General features: G+C 44.7%; 1 long non-coding RNA gene across 1 annotated transcript in view; it reads right to left on the reverse strand.

The window, feature by feature from the left end:
- The window catches only part of LOC309634650, a 257,308-nt gene extending 254,124 nt beyond the window's left edge, over positions 1–3,184 (reverse strand). The window contains exon 1 of the long non-coding RNA XR_014248283.1: positions 3,050–3,184. This is a non-coding gene — a long non-coding RNA (uncharacterized lncRNA). The remainder of the gene's footprint in view (positions 1–3,049) is intronic.
- Between the last annotated feature and the right edge of the window lie 17,391 nt (positions 3,185–20,575).

Genomic DNA, 20,575 nt, shown 5'->3' on the forward strand with positions numbered 1-20,575 from the left:
CAAGAAAGCGAGTTGAATAATGGAGCTCAGGGGCACTGCAATTCACAAACCTGCAGACTTAGAAATGATAACTCTCGTCCACAAATATATTGAGGGAAGGCAACGAAGAGGATTTGAAAGCAAGGCAGAATTGCAGGAAACAGATTTCAGGAGGTAGATTCGAATCGCCTTTAAAGCACAGGAAAAGCGGCAAAACCTCGACAATGATGCCCTTGGCCAAAAAGGGCGTATGCGTTTTTTCCTGAATATATTCAGGAAAAAACGCATACGCCCTTTTTGGCCAACCAAGCAACCTGGAAAGGCAAATCAGCGCTACAAAGAAGTCTCGCTTCCCATCGGTCAAAAGGGCCATGCTGAATAAAGTGTCAAAACCAGAAATGCAGGACAGGACATGGAGAAATGGGAGCCTTGCTACGCTGATGGGCGGGATGTAAATTGCCAACAGCCACTCTGGAGAAGTGTACGGTGTGTCCTGAAACATCTAAAAAACTCAGCTTAGAGAGCATAGGGCACTTCCACTCATGGGCGTATAAATTGGGAAAATTAAAAATCAGCAACACACAGGCACCCCAAAGTTTTGGGCTACTCTGTTGACAAGAACCTCCACTTCGTTACACCTTAAATATCCCAGGAAAGAGAAGAAGGAATAAAGAAGTTGTGGTCCTTATGTACAATGGAATATCACTCAGCCATGAAATCAATGTCATAAGGCTAGTAGCGGCATGATGAGTGGATTTAGGTATGACGATTCTAAGTGAAATAAGTCACACAGAAAAAGACACTTATCATGAGATATCACTTATAGAGGGAATGTAAAAACCGCTACCCTTGAACTGAATTACAAAACAGAACAGAGTCACACGTTTAGAAAACAGACTATGGCTGCTTAACGGGAAAGGTGAGGTGGGGTGATGCATAAAACAAGGGTTTCAAATTAGCTCAGATACCGTTCCAGAAACCCGATATGTAATAGACAAGACCTACTCCTTGCTCAGTGAACTGGACTCAACACCCCCTATTAACGGCCCAAGAATATATCTGACTAGTAAGTATCTTAAAACATATGTATTGATATCGCTCTGTAAGTGAGTCAAGTGGGTATAAAGCGGCATAAACACAGCAGTGAAAAGCAGCTCAACCCCATTATAAAAATCAATTACTTTTCAAAACCCGTGAAACAAAGACAGTGAAAGAGAGAGAAATTCTTACAAAATTCGTTCAGGGGCTGTGATGCCACCTGGATTGACCATATCTAGACCCACAGCTGATTGAGACATAAGGGTGGACACTCTTGGGGCTGAGAGGTTTGGTGAGGTTGGGTGAGCAAACGCAGACCTTTTAAAGTAATACGGCGTGGTACCCATCCCATGGGTCCCAAATCTCCAGGTTCAAGGGCATCGTCCTACATTGAAAACATGCATGAGAAACCCCGAAGATGGTACACCGTGTGATCGGGAAAGGTTGCTAAAACGAACCTCATTTCTCATCTCCTTGTGCTCCGGTTCGCCATTCCAGCCGCTTTACTAGCAATCTCCCTCCTTGGAGAATCATCACCTTTATCTTCCTGTTCCGTACAGGTTGCAATTTGTCCTGAGGATGAACGGGAAGAGGGGGAACCAATGAGAGACTAGCTCTAGGTGTTGGGACAGGCACAGGTGACACTATTTTCCCATCAGGAAGAAGAATTAACCACAGGCTCAGCCTGCCGCCAGGAAGCAGAATACGGCCTGAAGCAATCCTGCGCTTTTGCGGCCAGCTCCCAAGAAAGCGAGTTGAAGAATGGAGCTCAGGGGCACTGCAATTCACAGACCGGCAGACTCAGAAATGATAACTCTCGTCCACAAATATATTGAGGGAAGGCAACGAAGAGGATTTGAAAGCAAGGCAGAATTGCAGGAAACAGATTTCAGGAGGTAGATTCGAATCGCCTTTAAAGCACAGGAAAAGCGGCAAAACCTCGACAATGATGCCCTTGGCCAAAAAGGGCGTATGCGTTTTTTCCTGAATATATTCAGGAAAAAACGCATACGCCCTTTTTGGCCAACCAAGCAACCTGGAAAGGCAAATCAGCGCTACAAAGAAGTCTCGCTTCCCATCGGTCAAAAGGGCCATGCTGAATACAGTGTCAAAACCAGAAATGCAGGACAGGACATGGAGAAATGGGAGCCTTGCTACGCTGATGGGCGGGATGTAAATTGCCAACAGCCACTCTGGAGAAGTGTACGGTGTGTCCTGAAACATCTAAAAAACTCAGCTTAGAGAGCATAGGGCACTTCCACTCATGGGCGTATACATTGGGAAAATTAAAAATCAGCAAGACACAGGCACCCCAAAGTTTTGGGCTACTCTGTTGACAAGAACCTCCACTTCGTTACACCTTAAATATCCCAGGAAAGAGAAGAATGAATAAAGAAGTTGTGGTCCTTATGTACAATGGAATATCACTCAGCCATGAAATCAATGTCATAAGGCTAGTAGCGGCATGATGAGTGGATTTAGGTATGACGATTCTAAGTGAAATAAGTCACACAGAAAAAGACACTTATCATGAGATATCACTTATAGAGGGAATGTAAAAACCGCTACCCTTGAACTGAATTACAAAACAGAACAGAGTCACACGTTTAGAAAACACACTATGGCTGCTTAACGGGAAAGGTGAGGTGGGGTGATGCATAAAACAAGGGTTTCAAATTAGCTCAGATACCGTTCCATAAACCCGATATGTAATAGACAAGACCTACTCCTTGCTCAGTGAACTGGACTCAACACCCCCTATTAACCGCCCAAGAATATATCTGACTAGTAAGTATCTTAAAACATATGTATTGATATCGCTCTGTAAGTGAGTCAAGTGGGTATAAAGCGGCATAAACACAGCAGTGAAAAGCAGCTCAACCCCATTATAAAAATCAATTACTTTTCAAAACCCGGGAAACAAAGACAGTGAAAGAGAGAGAAATTCTTACAAAATTCGTTCAGGGGCTGTGATGCCACCTGGATTGACCATATCTAGACCCACAGCTGATTGAGACATAAGGGTGGACACTCTAGGGGCTGAGAGGTTTGGTGAGGTTGGGTGAGCAAACGCAGACCCTTTAAAGAAATACGGCGTGGTACCCATCCCATGGGTCCCAAATCTCCAGGTTCAAGGGCATCATCCTACATTGAAAACATGCATGAGAAACCCCGAAGATGGTACACCGTGTGATCGGGAAAGGTTGCTAAAACGAACCTCATTTCTCATCTCCTTGTGCTCCGGTTCGCCATTCCAGCCGCTTTACTAGCAATCTCCCTCCTTGGAGAATCAGCACCTTTATCTTCCTGTTCCGTACAGATTGCAATTTGTCCTGACGATGAACGGGAAGAGGGGGAACCAATGAGAGACTAGCTCTAGGTGTTGGGACAGGCACAGGTGACACTATTTTCCCATCAGGAAGAAGAATTAACCACAGGCTCAGCCTGCCGTCAGGAAGCAGAATACGGCCTGAAGCAATCCTGCGCTTTTGCGGCCAGCTCCCAAGAAAGCGAGTTGAATAATGGAGCTCAGGGGCACTGCAATTCACAAACCTGCAGACTTAGAAATGATAACTCTCGTCCACAAATATATTGAGGGAAGGCAACGAAGAGGATTTGAAAGCAAGGCAGAATTGCAGGAAACAGATTTCAGGAGGTAGATTCGAATCGCCTTTAAAGCACAGGAAAAGCGGCAAAACCTCGACAATGATGCCCTTGGCCAAAAAGGGCGTATGCGTTTTTTCCTGAATATATTCAGGAAAAAACGCATACGCCCTTTTTGGCCAACCAAGCAACCTGGAAAGGCAAATCAGCGCTACAAAGAAGTCTCGCTTCCCATCGGTCAAAAGGGCCATGCTGAATAAAGTGTCCAAACCAGAAATGCAGGACAGGACATGGAGAAATGGGAGCCTTGCTACGCTGATGGGCGGGATGTAAATTGACAACAGCCACTCTGGAGAAGTGTACGGTGTGTCCTGAAACATCTAAAAAACTCAGCTTAGAGAGCATAGGGCACTTCCACTCATGGGCGTATAAATTGGGAAAATTAAAAATCAGCAAGACACAGGCACCCCAAAGTTTTGGGCTACTCTGTTGACAAGAACCTCCACTTCGTTACACCTTAAATATCCCAGGAAAGAGAAGAATGAATAAAGAAGTTGTGGTCCTTATGTACAATGGAATATCACTCAGCCATGAAATCAATGTCATAAGGCTAGTAGCGGCATGATGAGTGGATTTAGGTATGACGATTCTAAGTGAAATAAGTCACACAGAAAAAGACACTTATCATGAGATATCACTTATAGAGGGAATGTAAAAACCGCTACCCTTGAACTGAATTACAAAACAGAACAGAGTCACACGTTTAGAAAACACACTATGGCTGCTTAACGGGAAAGGTGAGGTGGGGTGATGCATAAAACAAGGGTTTCAAATTAGCTCAGATACCGTTCCAGAAACCCGATATGTAATAGACAAGACCTACTCCTTGCTCAGTGAACTGGACTCAACACCCCCTATTAACCGCCCAAGAATATATCTGACTAGTAAGTATCTTAAAACATATGTATTGATATCGCTCTGTAAGTGAGTCAAGTGGGTATAAAGCGGCATAAACACAGCAGTGAAAAGCAGCTCAACCCCATTATAAAAATCAATTACTTTTCAAAACCCGTGAAACAAAGACAGTGAAAGAGAGAGAAATTCTTACAAAATTCGTTCAGGGGCTGTGATGCCACCTGGATTGACCATATCTAGACCCACAGCTGATTGAGACATAAGGGTGGACACTCTTGGGGCTGAGAGGTTTGGTGAGCTTGGGTGAGCAAACGCAGACCCTTTAAAGTAATACGGCGTGGTACCCATCGCATGGGTCCCAAATCTCCAGGTTCAAGGGCATCGTCCTACATTGAAAACATGCATGAGAAACCCCGAAGATGGTACACCGTGTGATCGGGAAAGGTTGCTAAAACGAACCTCATTTCTCATCTCCTTGTGCTCCGGTTCGCCATTCCAGCCGCTTTACTAGCAATCTCCGTACTTGGAGAATCAGCACCTTTATCTTCCTGTTCCGTACAGGTTGCAATTTGTCCTGAGGATGAACGGGAAGAGGGGGAACCAATGAGAGACTAGCTCTAGGTGTTGGGACAGGCACAGGTGACACTATTTTCCCATCAGGAAGAAGAATTAACCACAGGCTCAGCCTGCCGCCAGGAAGCAGAATACGGCCTGAAGCAATCCTGCGCTTTTGCGGCCAGCTCCCAAGAAAGCGAGTTGAATAATGGAGCTCAGGGGCACTGCAATTCACAAACCTGCAGACTTAGAAATGATAACTCTCGTCCACAAATATATTGAGGGAAGGCAACGAAGAGGATTTGAAAGCAAGGCAGAATTGCAGGAAACAGATTTCAGGAGGTAGATTCGAATCGCCTTTAAAGCACAGGAAAAGCGGCAAAACCTCGACAATGATGCCCTTGGCCAAAAAGGGCGTATGCGTTTTTTCCTGAATATATTCAGGAAAAAACGCATACGCCCTTTATGGCCAACCAAGCAACCTGGAAAGGCAAATCAGCGCTACAAAGAAGTCTCGCTTCCCATCGGTCAAAAGGGCCATGCTGAATACAGTGTCAAAACCAGAAATGCAGGACAGGACATGGAGAAATGGGAGCCTTGCTACGCTGATGGGCGGGATGTAAATTGCCAACAGCCACTCTGGAGAAGTGTACGGTGTGTCCTGAAACATCTAAAAAACTCAGCTTAGAGAGCATAGGGAACTTCCACTCATGGGCGTATAAATTGGGAAAATTAAAAATCAGCAAGACACAGGCACCCCAAAGTTTTGGGCTACTCTGTTGACAAGAACCTCCACTTCGTTACACCTTAAATATCCCAGGAAAGAGAAGAATGGATAAAGAAGTTGTGGTCCTTATGTACAATGGAATATCACTCAGCCATGAAATCAATGTCATAAGGCTAGTAGCAGCATGATGAGTGGATTTAGGTATGACGATTCTAAGTGAAATAAGTCACACAGAAAAAGACACTTATCATGAGATATCACTTATAGAGGGAATGTAAAAACCGCTACCCTTGAACTGAATTACAAAACAGAACAGAGTCACACGTTTAGAAAACACACTATGGCTGCTTAACGGGAAAGGTGAGGTGGGGTGATGCATAAAACAAGGGTTTCAAATTAGCTCAGATACCGTTCCAGAAACCCGATATGTAATAGACAAGACCTACTCCTTGCTCAGTGAACTGGACTCAACACCCCCTATTAACCGCCCAAGAATATATCTGACTAGTAAGTATCTTAAAACATATGTATTGATATCGCTCTGTAAGTGAGTCAAGTGGGTATAAAGCGGCATAAACACAGCAGTGAAAAGCAGCTCAACCCCATTATAAAAATCAATTACTTTTCAAAACCCGTGAAACAAAGACAGTGAAAGAGAGAGAAATTCTTACAAAATTCGTTCAGGGGCTGTGATGCCACCTGGATTGACCATATCTAGACCCACAGCTGATTGAGACATAAGGGTGGACACTCTTGGGGCTGAGAGGTTTGGTGAGGTTGGGTGAGCAAACGCAGTCCCTTTAAAGTAATACGGCGTGGTACCCATCCCATGGGTCCCAAATCTCCAGGTTCAAGGGCATCGTCCTACATTGAAAACATGCATGAGAAACCCCGAAGATGGTACACCGTGTGATCGGGAAAGGTTGCTAAAACGAACCTCATTTCTCATCTCCTTGTGCTCCGGTTCGCCATTCCAGCCGCATTACTAGCAATCTCCCTCCTTGGAGAATCATCACCTTTATCTTCCTGTTCCGTACAGGTTGCAATTTGTCCTGAGGATGAACGGGAAGAGGGGGAACCAATGAGAGACTAGCTCTAGGTGTTGGGACAGGCACAGGTGACACTATTTTCCCATCAGGAAGAAGAATTAACCACAGGCTCAGCCTGCCGCCAGGAAGCAGAATACGGCCTGAAGCAATCCTGCGCTTTTGCGGCCAGCTCCCAAGAAAGCGAGTTGAATAATGGAGCTCAGGGGCACTGCAATTCACAAACCTGCAGACTTAGAAATGATAACTCTCGTCCACAAATATATTGAGGGAAGGCAACGAAGAGGATTTGAAAGCAAGGCAGAATTGCAGGAAACAGATTTCAGGAGGTAGATTCGAATCGCCTTTAAAGCACAGGAAAAGCGGCAAAACCTCGACAATGATGCCCTTGGCCAAAAAGGGCGTATGCGTTTTTTCCTGAATATATTCAGGAAAAAACGCATACGCCCTTTTTGGCCAACCAAGCAACCTGGAAAGGCAAATCAGCGCTACAAAGAAGTCTCGCTTCCCATCGGTCAAAAGGGCCATGCTGAATAAAGTGTCAAAACCAGAAATGCAGGACAGGACATGGAGAAATGGGAGCCTTGCTACGCTGATGGGCGGGATGTAAATTGCCAACAGCCACTCTGGAGAAGTGTACGGTGTGTCCTGAAACATCTAAAAAACTCAGCTTAGAGAGCATAGGGCACTTCCACTCATGGGCGTATAAATTGGGAAAATTAAAAATCAGCAACACACAGGCACCCCAAAGTTTTGGGCTACTCTGTTGACAAGAACCTCCACTTCGTTACACCTTAAATATCCCAGGAAAGAGAAGAATGAATAAAGAAGTTGTGGTCCTTATGTACAATGGAATATCACTCAGCCATGAAATCAATGTCATAAGGCTAGTAGCGGCATGATGAGTGGATTTAGGTATGACGATTCTAAGTGAAATAAGTCACACAGAAAAAGACACTTATCATGAGATATCACTTATAGAGGGAATGTAAAAACCGCTACCCTTGAACTGAATTACAAAACAGAACAGAGTCACACGTTTAGAAAACAGACTATGGCTGCTTAACGGGAAAGGTGAGGTGGGGTGATGCATAAAACAAGGGTTTCAAATTAGCTCAGATACCGTTCCAGAAACCCGATATGTAATAGACAAGACCTACTCCTTGCTCAGTGAACTGGACTCAACACCCCCTATTAACGGCCCAAGAATATATCTGACTAGTAAGTATCTTAAAACATATGTATTGATATCGCTCTGTAAGTGAGTCAAGTGGGTATAAAGCGGCATAAACACAGCAGTGAAAAGCAGCTCAACCCCATTATAAAAATCAATTACTTTTCAAAACCCGTGAAACAAAGACAGTGAAAGAGAGAGAAATTCTTACAAAATTCGTTCAGGGGCTGTGATGCCACCTGGATTGACCATATCTAGACCCACAGCTGATTGAGACATAAGGGTGGACACTCTTGGGGCTGAGAGGTTTGGTGAGGTTGGGTGAGCAAACGCAGACCTTTTAAAGTAATACGGCGTGGTACCCATCCCATGGGTCCCAAATCTCCAGGTTCAAGGGCATCGTCCTACATTGAAAACATGCATGAGAAACCCCGAAGATGGTACACCGTGTGATCGGGAAAGGTTGCTAAAACGAACCTCATTTCTCATCTCCTTGTGCTCCGGTTCGCCATTCCAGCCGCTTTACTAGCAATCTCCCTCCTTGGAGAATCATCACCTTTATCTTCCTGTTCCGTACAGGTTGCAATTTGTCCTGAGGATGAACGGGAAGAGGGGGAACCAATGAGAGACTAGCTCTAGGTGTTGGGACAGGCACAGGTGACACTATTTTCCCATCAGGAAGAAGAATTAACCACAGGCTCAGCCTGCCGCCAGGAAGCAGAATACGGCCTGAAGCAATCCTGCGCTTTTGCGGCCAGCTCCCAAGAAAGCGAGTTGAAGAATGGAGCTCAGGGGCACTGCAATTCACAGACCGGCAGACTCAGAAATGATAACTCTCGTCCACAAATATATTGAGGGAAGGCAACGAAGAGGATTTGAAAGCAAGGCAGAATTGCAGGAAACAGATTTCAGGAGGTAGATTCGAATCGCCTTTAAAGCACAGGAAAAGCGGCAAAACCTCGACAATGATGCCCTTGGCCAAAAAGGGCGTATGCGTTTTTTCCTGAATATATTCAGGAAAAAACGCATACGCCCTTTTTGGCCAACCAAGCAACCTGGAAAGGCAAATCAGCGCTACAAAGAAGTCTCGCTTCCCATCGGTCAAAAGGGCCATGCTGAATACAGTGTCAAAACCAGAAATGCAGGACAGGACATGGAGAAATGGGAGCCTTGCTACGCTGATGGGCGGGATGTAAATTGCCAACAGCCACTCTGGAGAAGTGTACGGTGTGTCCTGAAACATCTAAAAAACTCAGCTTAGAGAGCATAGGGCACTTCCACTCATGGGCGTATACATTGGGAAAATTAAAAATCAGCAAGATATAGGCACCCCAAAGTTTTGGGCTACTCTGTTGACAAGAACCTCCACTTCGTTACACCTTAAATATCCCAGGAAAGAGAAGAATGAATAAAGAAGTTGTGGTCCTTATGTACAATGGAATATCACTCAGCCATGAAATCAATGTCATAAGGCTAGTAGCGGCATGATGAGTGGATTTAGGTATGACGATTCTAAGTGAAATAAGTCACACAGAAAAAGACACTTATCATGAGATATCACTTATAGAGGGAATGTAAAAACCGCTACCCTTGAACTGAATTACAAAACAGAACAGAGTCACACGTTTAGAAAACACACTATGGCTGCTTAACGGGAAAGGTGAGGTGGGGTGATGCATAAAACAAGGGTTTCAAATTAGCTCAGATACCGTTCCATAAACCCGATATGTAATAGACAAGACCTACTCCTTGCTCAGTGAACTGGACTCAACACCCCCTATTAACCGCCCAAGAATATATCTGACTAGTAAGTATCTTAAAACATATGTATTGATATCGCTCTGTAAGTGAGTCAAGTGGGTATAAAGCGGCATAAACACAGCAGTGAAAAGCAGCTCAACCCCATTATAAAAATCAATTACTTTTCAAAACCCGGGAAACAAAGACAGTGAAAGAGAGAGAAATTCTTACAAAATTCGTTCAGGGGCTGTGATGCCACCTGGATTGACCATATCTAGACCCACAGCTGATTGAGACATAAGGGTGGACACTCTAGGGGCTGAGAGGTTTGGTGAGGTTGGGTGAGCAAACGCAGACCCTTTAAAGAAATACGGCGTGGTACCCATCCCATGGGTCCCAAATCTCCAGGTTCAAGGGCATCATCCTACATTGAAAACATGCATGAGAAACCCCGAAGATGGTACACCGTGTGATCGGGAAAGGTTGCTAAAACGAACCTCATTTCTCATCTCCTTGTGCTCCGGTTCGCCATTCCAGCCGCTTTACTAGCAATCTCCCTCCTTGGAGAATCAGCACCTTTATCTTCCTGTTCCGTACAGATTGCAATTTGTCCTGAGGATGAACGGGAAGAGGGGGAACCAATGAGAGACTAGCTCTAGGTGTTGGGACAGGCACAGGTGACACTATTTTCCCATCAGGAAGAAGAATTAACCACAGGCTCAGCCTGCCGCCAGGAAGCAGAATACGGCCTGAAGCAATCCTGCGCTTTTGCGGCCAGCTCCCAAGAAAGCGAGTTGGATAATGGAGCTCAGGGGCACTGCAATTCACAAACCTGCAGACTTAGAAATGATAACTCTTGTCCACAAATATATTGAGGGAAGGCAACGAAGAGGATTTGAAAGCAAGGCAGAATTGCAGGAAACAGATTTCAGGAGGTAGATTCGAATCGCCTTTAAAGCACAGGAAAAGCGGCAAAACCTCGACAATGATGCCCTTGGCCAAAAAGGGCGTATGCGTTTTTTCCTGAATATATTCAGGAAAAAACGCATACGCCCTTTTTGGCCAACCAAGCAACCTGGAAAGGCAAATCAGCGCTACAAAGAAGTCTCGCTTCCCATCGGTCAAAAGGGCCATGATGGATAAAGTGTCCAAACCAGAAATGCAGGACAGGACATGGAGAAATGGGAGCCTTGCTACGCTGATGGGCGGGATGTAAATTGACAACAGCCACTCTGGAGAAGTGTACGGTGTGTCCTGAAACATCTAAAAAACTCAGCTTAGAGAGCATAGGGCACTTCCACTCATGGGCGTATAAATTGGGAAAATTAAAAATCAGCAAGACACAGGCACCCCAAAGTTTTGGGCTACTCTGTTGACAAGAACCTCCACTTCGTTACACCTTAAATATCCCAGGAAAGAGAAGAATGAATAAAGAAGTTGTGGTCCTTATGTACAATGGAATATCACTCAGCCATGAAATCAATGTCATAAGGCTAGTAGCGGCATGATGAGTGGATTTAGGTATGACGATTCTAAGTGAAATAAGTCACACAGAAAAAGACACTTATCATGAGATATCACTTATAGAGGGAATGTAAAAACCGCTACCCTTGAACTGAATTACAAAACAGAACAGAGTCACACGTTTAGAAAACACACTATGGCTGCTTAACGGGAAAGGTGAGGTGGGGTGATGCATAAAACAAGGGTTTCAAATTAGCTCAGATACCGTTCCATAAACCCGATATGTAATAGACAAGACCTACTCCTTGCTCAGTGAACTGGACTCAACACCCCCTATTAACCGCCCAAGAATATATCTGACTAGTAAGTATCTTAAAACATATGTATTGATATCGCTCTGTAAGTGAGTCAAGTGGGTATAAAGCGGCATAAACACAGCAGTGAAAAGCAGCTCAACCCCATTATAAAAATCAATTACTTTTCAAAACCCGGGAAACAAAGACAGTGAAAGAGAGAGAAATTCTTACAAAATTCGTTCAGGGGCTGTGATGCCACCTGGATTGACCATATCTAGACCCACAGCTGATTGAGACATAAGGGTGGACACTCTAGGGGCTGAGAGGTTTGGTGAGGTTGGGTGAGCAAACGCAGACCCTTTAAAGAAATACGGCGTGGTACCCATCCCATGGGTCCCAAATCTCCAGGTTCAAGGGCATCATCCTACATTGAAAACATGCATGAGAAACCCCGAAGATGGTACACCGTGTGATCGGGAAAGGTTGCTAAAACGAACCTCATTTCTCATCTCCTTGTGCTCCGGTTCGCCATTCCAGCCGCTTTACTAGCAATCTCCCTCCTTGGAGAATCAGCACCTTTATCTTCCTGTTCCGTACAGATTGCAATTTGTCCTGAGGATGAACGGGAAGAGGGGGAACCAATGAGAGACTAGCTCTAGGTGTTGGGACAGGCACAGGTGACACTATTTTCCCATCAGGAAGAAGAATTAACCACAGGCTCAGCCTGCCGCCAGGAAGCAGAATACGGCCTGAAGCAATCCTGCGCTTTTGCGGCCAGCTCCCAAGAAAGCGAGTTGGATAATGGAGCTCAGGGGCACTGCAATTCACAAACCTGCAGACTTAGAAATGATAACTCTTGTCCACAAATATATTGAGGGAAGGCAACGAAGAGGATTTGAAAGCAAGGCAGAATTGCAGGAAACAGATTTCAGGAGGTAGATTCGAATCGCCTTTAAAGCACAGGAAAAGCGGCAAAACCTCGACAATGATGCCCTTGGCCAAAAAGGGCGTATGCGTTTTTTCCTGAATATATTCAGGAAAAAACGCATACGCCCTTTTTGGCCAACCAAGCAACCTGGAAAGGCAAATCAGCGCTACAAAGAAGTCTCGCTTCCCATCGGTCAAAAGGGCCATGATGGATAAAGTGTCCAAACCAGAAATGCAGGACAGGACATGGAGAAATGGGAGCCTTGCTACGCTGATGGGCGGGATGTAAATTGACAACAGCCACTCTGGAGAAGTGTACGGTGTGTCCTGAAACATCTAAAAAACTCAGCTTAGAGAGCATAGGGCACTTCCACTCATGGGCGTATAAATTGGGAAAATTAAAAATCAGCAAGACACAGGCACCCCAAAGTTTTGGGCTACTCTGTTGACAAGAACCTCCACTTCGTTACACCTTAAATATCCCAGGAAAGAGAAGAATGAATAAAGAAGTTGTGGTCCTTATGTACAATGGAATATCACTCAGCCATGAAATCAATGTCATAAGGCTAGTAGCGGCATGATGAGTGGATTTAGGTATGACGATTCTAAGTGAAATAAGTCACACAGAAAAAGACACTTATCATGAGATATCACTTATAGAGGGAATGTAAAAACCGCTACCCTTGAACTGAATTACAAAACAGAACAGAGTCACACGTTTAGAAAACACACTATGGCTGCTTAACGGGAAAGGTGAGGTGGGGTGATGCATAAAACAAGGGTTTCAAATTAGCTCAGATACCGTTCCATAAACCCGATATGTAATAGACAAGACCTACTCCTTGCTCAGTGAACTGGACTCAACACCCCCTATTAACCGCCCAAGAATATATCTGACTAGTAAGTATCTTAAAACATATGTATTGATATCGCTCTGTAAGTGAGTCAAGTGGGTATAAAGCGGCATAAACACAGCAGTGAAAAGCAGCTCAACCCCATTATAAAAATCAATTACTTTTCAAAACCCGGGAAACAAAGACAGTGAAAGAGAGAGAAATTCTTACAAAATTCGTTCAGGGGCTGTGATGCCACCTGGATTGACCATATCTAGACCCACAGCTGATTGAGACATAAGGGTGGACACTCTTGGGGCTGAGAGGTTTGGTGAGGTTGGGTGAGCAAACGCAGACCCTTTAAAGAAATACGGCGTGGTACCCATCCCATGGGTCCCAAATCTCCAGGTTCAAGGGCATCGTCCTACATTGAAAACATGCATGAGAAACCCCGAAGATGGTACACCGTGTGATCGGGAAAGGTTGCTAAAACGAACCTCATTTCTCATCTCCTTGTGCTCCGGTTCGCCATTCCAGCCGCTTTACTAGCAATCTCCCTCCTTGGAGAATCAGCACCTTTATCTTCCTGTTCCGTACAGATTGCAATTTGTCCTGACGATGAACGGGAAGAGGGGGAACCAATGAGAGACTAGCTCTAGGTGTTGGGACAGGCACAGGTGACACTATTTTCCCATCAGGAAGAAGAATTAACCACAGGCTCAGCCTGCCGTCAGGAAGCAGAATACGGCCTGAAGCAATCCTGCGCTTTTGCGGCCAACTCCCAAGAAAGCGAGTTGAAGAATGGAGCTCAGGGGCACTGCAATTCACAAACCTGCAGACTTAGAAATGATAACTCTCGTCCACAAATATATTGAGGGAAGGCAACGAAGAGGATTTGAAAGCAAGGCAGAATTGCAGGAAACAGATTTCAGGAGGTAGATTCGAATCGCCTTTAAAGCAGAGGAAAAGCGGCAAAACCTCGACAATGATGCCCTTGGCCAAAAAGGGCGTATGCGTTTTTTCCTGAATATATTCAGGAAAAAACGCATACGCCCTTTATGGCCAACCAAGCAACCTGGAAAGGCAAATCAGCGCTACAAAGAAGTCTCGCTTCCCATCGGTCAAAAGGGCCATGCTGAATAAAGTGTCAAAACCAGAAATGCAGGACAGGACATGGAGAAATGGGAGCCTTGCTACGCTGATGGGCGGGATGTAAATTGCCAACAGCCACTCTGGAGAAGTGTACGGTGTGTCCTGAAACATCTAAAAAACTCAGCTTAGAGAGCATAGGGCACTTCCACTCATGGGCGTATAAATTGGGAAAATTAAAAATCAGCAAGACACAGGCACCCCAAAGTTTTGGGCTACTCTGTTGACAAGAACCTCCACTTCGTTACACCTTAAATATCCCAGGAAAGAGAAGAATGGATAAAGAAGTTGTGGTCCTTATGTACAATGGAATATCACTCAGCCATGAAATCAATGTCATAAGGCTAGTAGCAGCATGATGAGTGGATTTAGGTATGACGATTCTAAGTGAAATAAGTCACACAGAAAAAGACACTTATCATGAGATATCACTTATAGAGGGAATGTAAAAACCGCTACCCTTGAACTGAATTACAAAACAGAACAGAGTCACACGTTTAGAAAACACACTATGGCTGCTTAACGGGAAAGGTGAGGTGGGGTGATGCATAAAACAAGGGTTTCAAATTAGCTCAGATACCGTTCCATAAACCCGATATGTAATAGACAAGACCTACTCCTTGCTCAGTGAACTGGACTCAACAACCCCTATTAACCGCCCAAGAATATATCTGACTAGTAAGTATCTTAAAACATATGTATTGATATCGCTCTGTAAGTGAGTCAAGTGGGTATAAAGCGGCATAAACACAGCAGTGAAAAGCAGCTCAACCCCATTATAAAAATCAATTACTTTTCAAAACCCGTGAAACAAAGACAGTGAAAGAGAGAGAAATTCTTACAAAATTCGTTCAGGGGCTGTGATGCCACCTGGATTGACCATATCTAGACCCACAGCTGATTGAGACATAAGGGTGGACACTCTTGGGGCTGAGAGGTTTGGTGAGGTTGGGTGAGCAAACGCAGTCCCTTTAAAGTAATACGGCGTGGTACCCATCCCATGGGTCCCAAATCTCCAGGTTCAAGGGCATCGTCCTACATTGAAAACATGCATGAGAAACCCCGAAGATGGTACACCGTGTGATAGGGAAAGGTTGCTAAAACGAACCTCATTTCTCATCTCCTTGTGCTCCGGTTCGCCATTCCAGCCGCTTTACTAGCAATCTCCCTCCTTGGAGAATCATCACCTTTATCTTCCTGTTCCGTACAGGTTGTAATTTGTCCTGAGGATGAACGGGAAGAGGGGGAACCAATGAGAGACTAGCTCTAGGTGTTGGGACAGGCACAGGTGACACTATTTTCCCATCAGGAAGAAGAATTAACCACAGGCTCAGCCTGCCGCCAGGAAGCAGAATACGGCCTGAAGCAATCCTGCGCTTTTGCGGCCAGCTCCCAAGAAAGCGAGTTGAATAATGGAGCTCAGGGGCACTGCAATTCACAAACCTGCAGACTTAGAAATGATAACTCTCGTCCACAAATATATTGAGGGAAGGCAACGAAGAGGATTTGAAAGCAAGGCAGAATTGCAGGAAACAGATTTCAGGAGGTAGATTCGAATCGCCTTTAAAGCACAGGAAAAGCGGCAAAACCTCGACAATGATGCCCTTGGCCAAAAAGGGCGTATGCGTTTTTTCCTGAATATATTCAGGAAAAAACGCATACGCCCTTTTTGGCCAACCAAGCAACCTGGAAAGGCAAATCAGCGCTACAAAGAAGTCTCGCTTCCCATCGGTCAAAAGGGCCATGCTGAATAAAGTGTCAAAACCAGAAATGCAGGACAGGACATGGAGAAATGGGAGCCTTGCTACGCTGATGGGCGGGATGTAAATTGCCAACAGCCACTCTGGAGAAGTGTACGGTGTGTCCTGAAACATCTAAAAAACTCAGCTTAGAGAGCATAGGGCACTTCCACTCATGGGCGTATAAATTGGGAAAATTAAAAATCAGCAACACACAGGCACCCCAAAGTTTTGGGCTACTCTGTTGACAAGAACCTCCACTTCGTTACACCTTAAATATCCCAGGAAAGAGAAGAAGGAATAAAGAAGTTGTGGTCCTTATGTACAATGGAATATCACTCAGCCATGAAATCAATGTCATAAGGCTAGTAGCGGCATGATGAGTGGATTTAGGTATGACGATTCTAAGTGAAATAAGTCACACAGAAAAAGACACTTATCATGAGATATCACTTATAGAGGGAATGTAAAAACCGCTACCCTTGAACTGAATTACAAAACAGAACAGAGTCACACGTTTAGAAAACAGACTATGGCTGCTTAACGGGAAAGGTGAGGTGGGGTGATGCATAAAACAAGGGTTTCAAATTAGCTCAGATACCGTTCCAGAAACCCGATATGTAATAGACAAGACCTACTCCTTGCTCAGTGAACTGGACTCAACACCCCCTATTAACGGCCCAAGAATATATCTGACTAGTAAGTATCTTAAAACATATGTATTGATATCGCTCTGTAAGTGAGTCAAGTGGGTATAAAGCGGCATAAACACAGCAGTGAAAAGCAGCTCAACCCCATTATAAAAATCAATTACTTTTCAAAACCCGTGAAACAAAGACAGTGAAAGAGAGAGAAATTCTTACAAAATTCGTTCAGGGGCTGTGATGCCACCTGGATTGACCATATCTAGACCCACAGCTGATTGAGACATAAGGGTGGACACTCTTGGGGCTGAGAGGTTTGGTGAGGTTGGGTGAGCAAACGCAGACCTTTTAAAGTAATACGGCGTGGTACCCATCCCATGGGTCCCAAATCTCCAGGTTCAAGGGCATCGTCCTACATTGAAAACATGCATGAGAAACCCCGAAGATGGTACACCGTGTGATCGGGAAAGGTTGCTAAAACGAACCTCATTTCTCATCTCCTTGTGCTCCGGTTCGCCATTCCAGCCGCTTTACTAGCAATCTCCCTCCTTGGAGAATCATCACCTTTATCTTCCTGTTCCGTACAGGTTGCAATTTGTCCTGAGGATGAACGGGAAGAGGGGGAACCAATGAGAGACTAGCTCTAGGTGTTGGGACAGGCACAGGTGACACTATTTTCCCATCAGGAAGAAGAATTAACCACAGGCTCAGCCTGCCGCCAGGAAGCAGAATACGGCCTGAAGCAATCCTGCGCTTTTGCGGCCAGCTCCCAAGAAAGCGAGTTGAAGAATGGAGCTCAGGGGCACTGCAATTCACAGACCGGCAGACTCAGAAATGATAACTCTCGTCCACAAATATATTGAGGGAAGGCAACGAAGAGGATTTGAAAGCAAGGCAGAATTGCAGGAAACAGATTTCAGGAGGTAGATTCGAATCGCCTTTAAAGCACAGGAAAAGCGGCAAAACCTCGACAATGATGCCCTTGGCCAAAAAGGGCGTATGCGTTTTTTCCTGAATATATTCAGGAAAAAACGCATACGCCCTTTTTGGCCAACCAAGCAACCTGGAAAGGCAAATCAGCGCTACAAAGAAGTCTCGCTTCCCATCGGTCAAAAGGGCCATGCTGAATACAGTGTCAAAACCAGAAATGCAGGACAGGACATGGAGAAATGGGAGCCTTGCTACGCTGATGGGCGGGATGTAAATTGCCAACAGCCACTCTGGAGAAGTGTACGGTGTGTCCTGAAACATCTAAAAAACTCAGCTTAGAGAGCATAGGGCACTTCCACTCATGGGCGTATACATTGGGAAAATTAAAAATCAGCAAGACACAGGCACCCCAAAGTTTTGGGCTACTCTGTTGACAAGAACCTCCACTTCGTTACACCTTAAATATCCCAGGAAAGAGAAGAATGAATAAAGAAGTTGTGGTCCTTATGTACAATGGAATATCACTCAGCCATGAAATCAATGTCATAAGGCTAGTAGCGGCATGATGAGTGGATTTAGGTATGACGATTCTAAGTGAAATAAGTCACACAGAAAAAGACACTTATCATGAGATATCACTTATAGAGGGAATGTAAAAACCGCTACCCTTGAACTGAATTACAAAACAGAACAGAGTCACACGTTTAGAAAACACACTATGGCTGCTTAACGGGAAAGGTGAGGTGGGGTGATGCATAAAACAAGGGTTTCAAATTAGCTCAGATACCGTTCCATAAACCCGATATGTAATAGACAAGACCTACTCCTTGCTCAGTGAACTGGACTCAACACCCCCTATTAACCGCCCAAGAATATATCTGACTAGTAAGTATCTTAAAACATATGTATTGATATCGCTCTGTAAGTGAGTCAAGTGGGTATAAAGCGGCATAAACACAGCAGTGAAAAGCAGCTCAACCCCATTATAAAAATCAATTACTTTTCAAAACCCGGGAAACAAAGACAGTGAAAGAGAGAGAAATTCTTACAAAATTCGTTCAGGGGCTGTGATGCCACCTGGATTGACCATATCTAGACCCACAGCTGATTGAGACATAAGGGTGGACACTCTAGGGGCTGAGAGGTTTGGTGAGGTTGGGTGAGCAAACGCAGACCCTTTAAAGAAATACGGCGTGGTACCCATCCCATGGGTCCCAAATCTCCAGGTTCAAGGGCATCATCCTACATTGAAAACATGCATGAGAAACCCCGAAGATGGTACACCGTGTGATCGGGAAAGGTTGCTAAAACGAACCTCATTTCTCATCTCCTTGTGCTCCGGTTCGCCATTCCAGCCGCTTTACTAGCAATCTCCCTCCTTGGAGAATCAGCACCTTTATCTTCCTGTTCCGTACAGATTGCAATTTGTCCTGACGATGAACGGGAAGAGGGGGAACCAATGAGAGACTAGCTCTAGGTGTTGGGACAGGCACAGGTGACACTATTTTCCCATCAGGAAGAAGAATTAACCACAGGCTCAGCCTGCCGTCAGGAAGCAGAATACGGCCTGAAGCAATCCTGCGCTTTTGCGGCCAGCTCCCAAGAAAGCGAGTTGAATAATGGAGCTCAGGGGCACTGCAATTCACAAACCTGCAGACTTAGAAATGATAACTCTCGTCCACAAATATATTGAGGGAAGGCAACGAAGAGGATTTGAAAGCAAGGCAGAATTGCAGGAAACAGATTTCAGGAGGTAGATTCGAATCGCCTTTAAAGCACAGGAAAAGCGGCAAAACCTCGACAATGATGCCCTTGGCCAAAAAGGGCGTATGCGTTTTTTCCTGAATATATTCAGGAAAAAACGCATACGCCCTTTTTGGCCAACCAAGCAACCTGGAAAGGCAAATCAGCGCTACAAAGAAGTCTCGCTTCCCATCGGTCAAAAGGGCCATGCTGAATAAAGTGTCCAAACCAGAAATGCAGGACAGGACATGGAGAAATGGGAGCCTTGCTACGCTGATGGGCGGGATGTAAATTGACAACAGCCACTCTGGAGAAGTGTACGGTGTGTCCTGAAACATCTAAAAAACTCAGCTTAGAGAGCATAGGGCACTTCCACTCATGGGCGTATAAATTGGGAAAATTAAAAATCAGCAAGACACAGGCACCCCAAAGTTTTGGGCTACTCTGTTGACAAGAACCTCCACTTCGTTACACCTTAAATATCCCAGGAAAGAGAAGAATGAATAAAGAAGTTGTGGTCCTTATGTACAATGGAATATCACTCAGCCATGAAATCAATGTCATAAGGCTAGTAGCGGCATGATGAGTGGATTTAGGTATGACGATTCTAAGTGAAATAAGTCACACAGAAAAAGACACTTATCATGAGATATCACTTATAGAGGGAATGTAAAAACCGCTACCCTTGAACTGAATTACAAAACAGAACAGAGTCACACGTTTAGAAAACACACTATGGCTGCTTAACGGGAAAGGTGAGGTGGGGTGATGCATAAAACAAGGGTTTCAAATTAGCTCAGATACCGTTCCAGAAACCCGATATGTAATAGACAAGACCTACTCCTTGCTCAGTGAACTGGACTCAACACCCCCTATTAACCGCCCAAGAATATATCTGACTAGTAAGTATCTTAAAACATATGTATTGATATCGCTCTGTAAGTGAGTCAAGTGGGTATAAAGCGGCATAAACACAGCAGTGAAAAGCAGCTCAACCCCATTATAAAAATCAATTACTTTTCAAAACCCGTGAAACAAAGACAGTGAAAGAGAGAGAAATTCTTACAAAATT

Source organism: Balaenoptera borealis, assembly GCF_965194805.1.
Source record: "Balaenoptera borealis genome assembly, chromosome: 9".
Classification (NCBI taxonomy): Eukaryota; Metazoa; Chordata; class Mammalia; order Artiodactyla; family Balaenopteridae; genus Balaenoptera; species Balaenoptera borealis.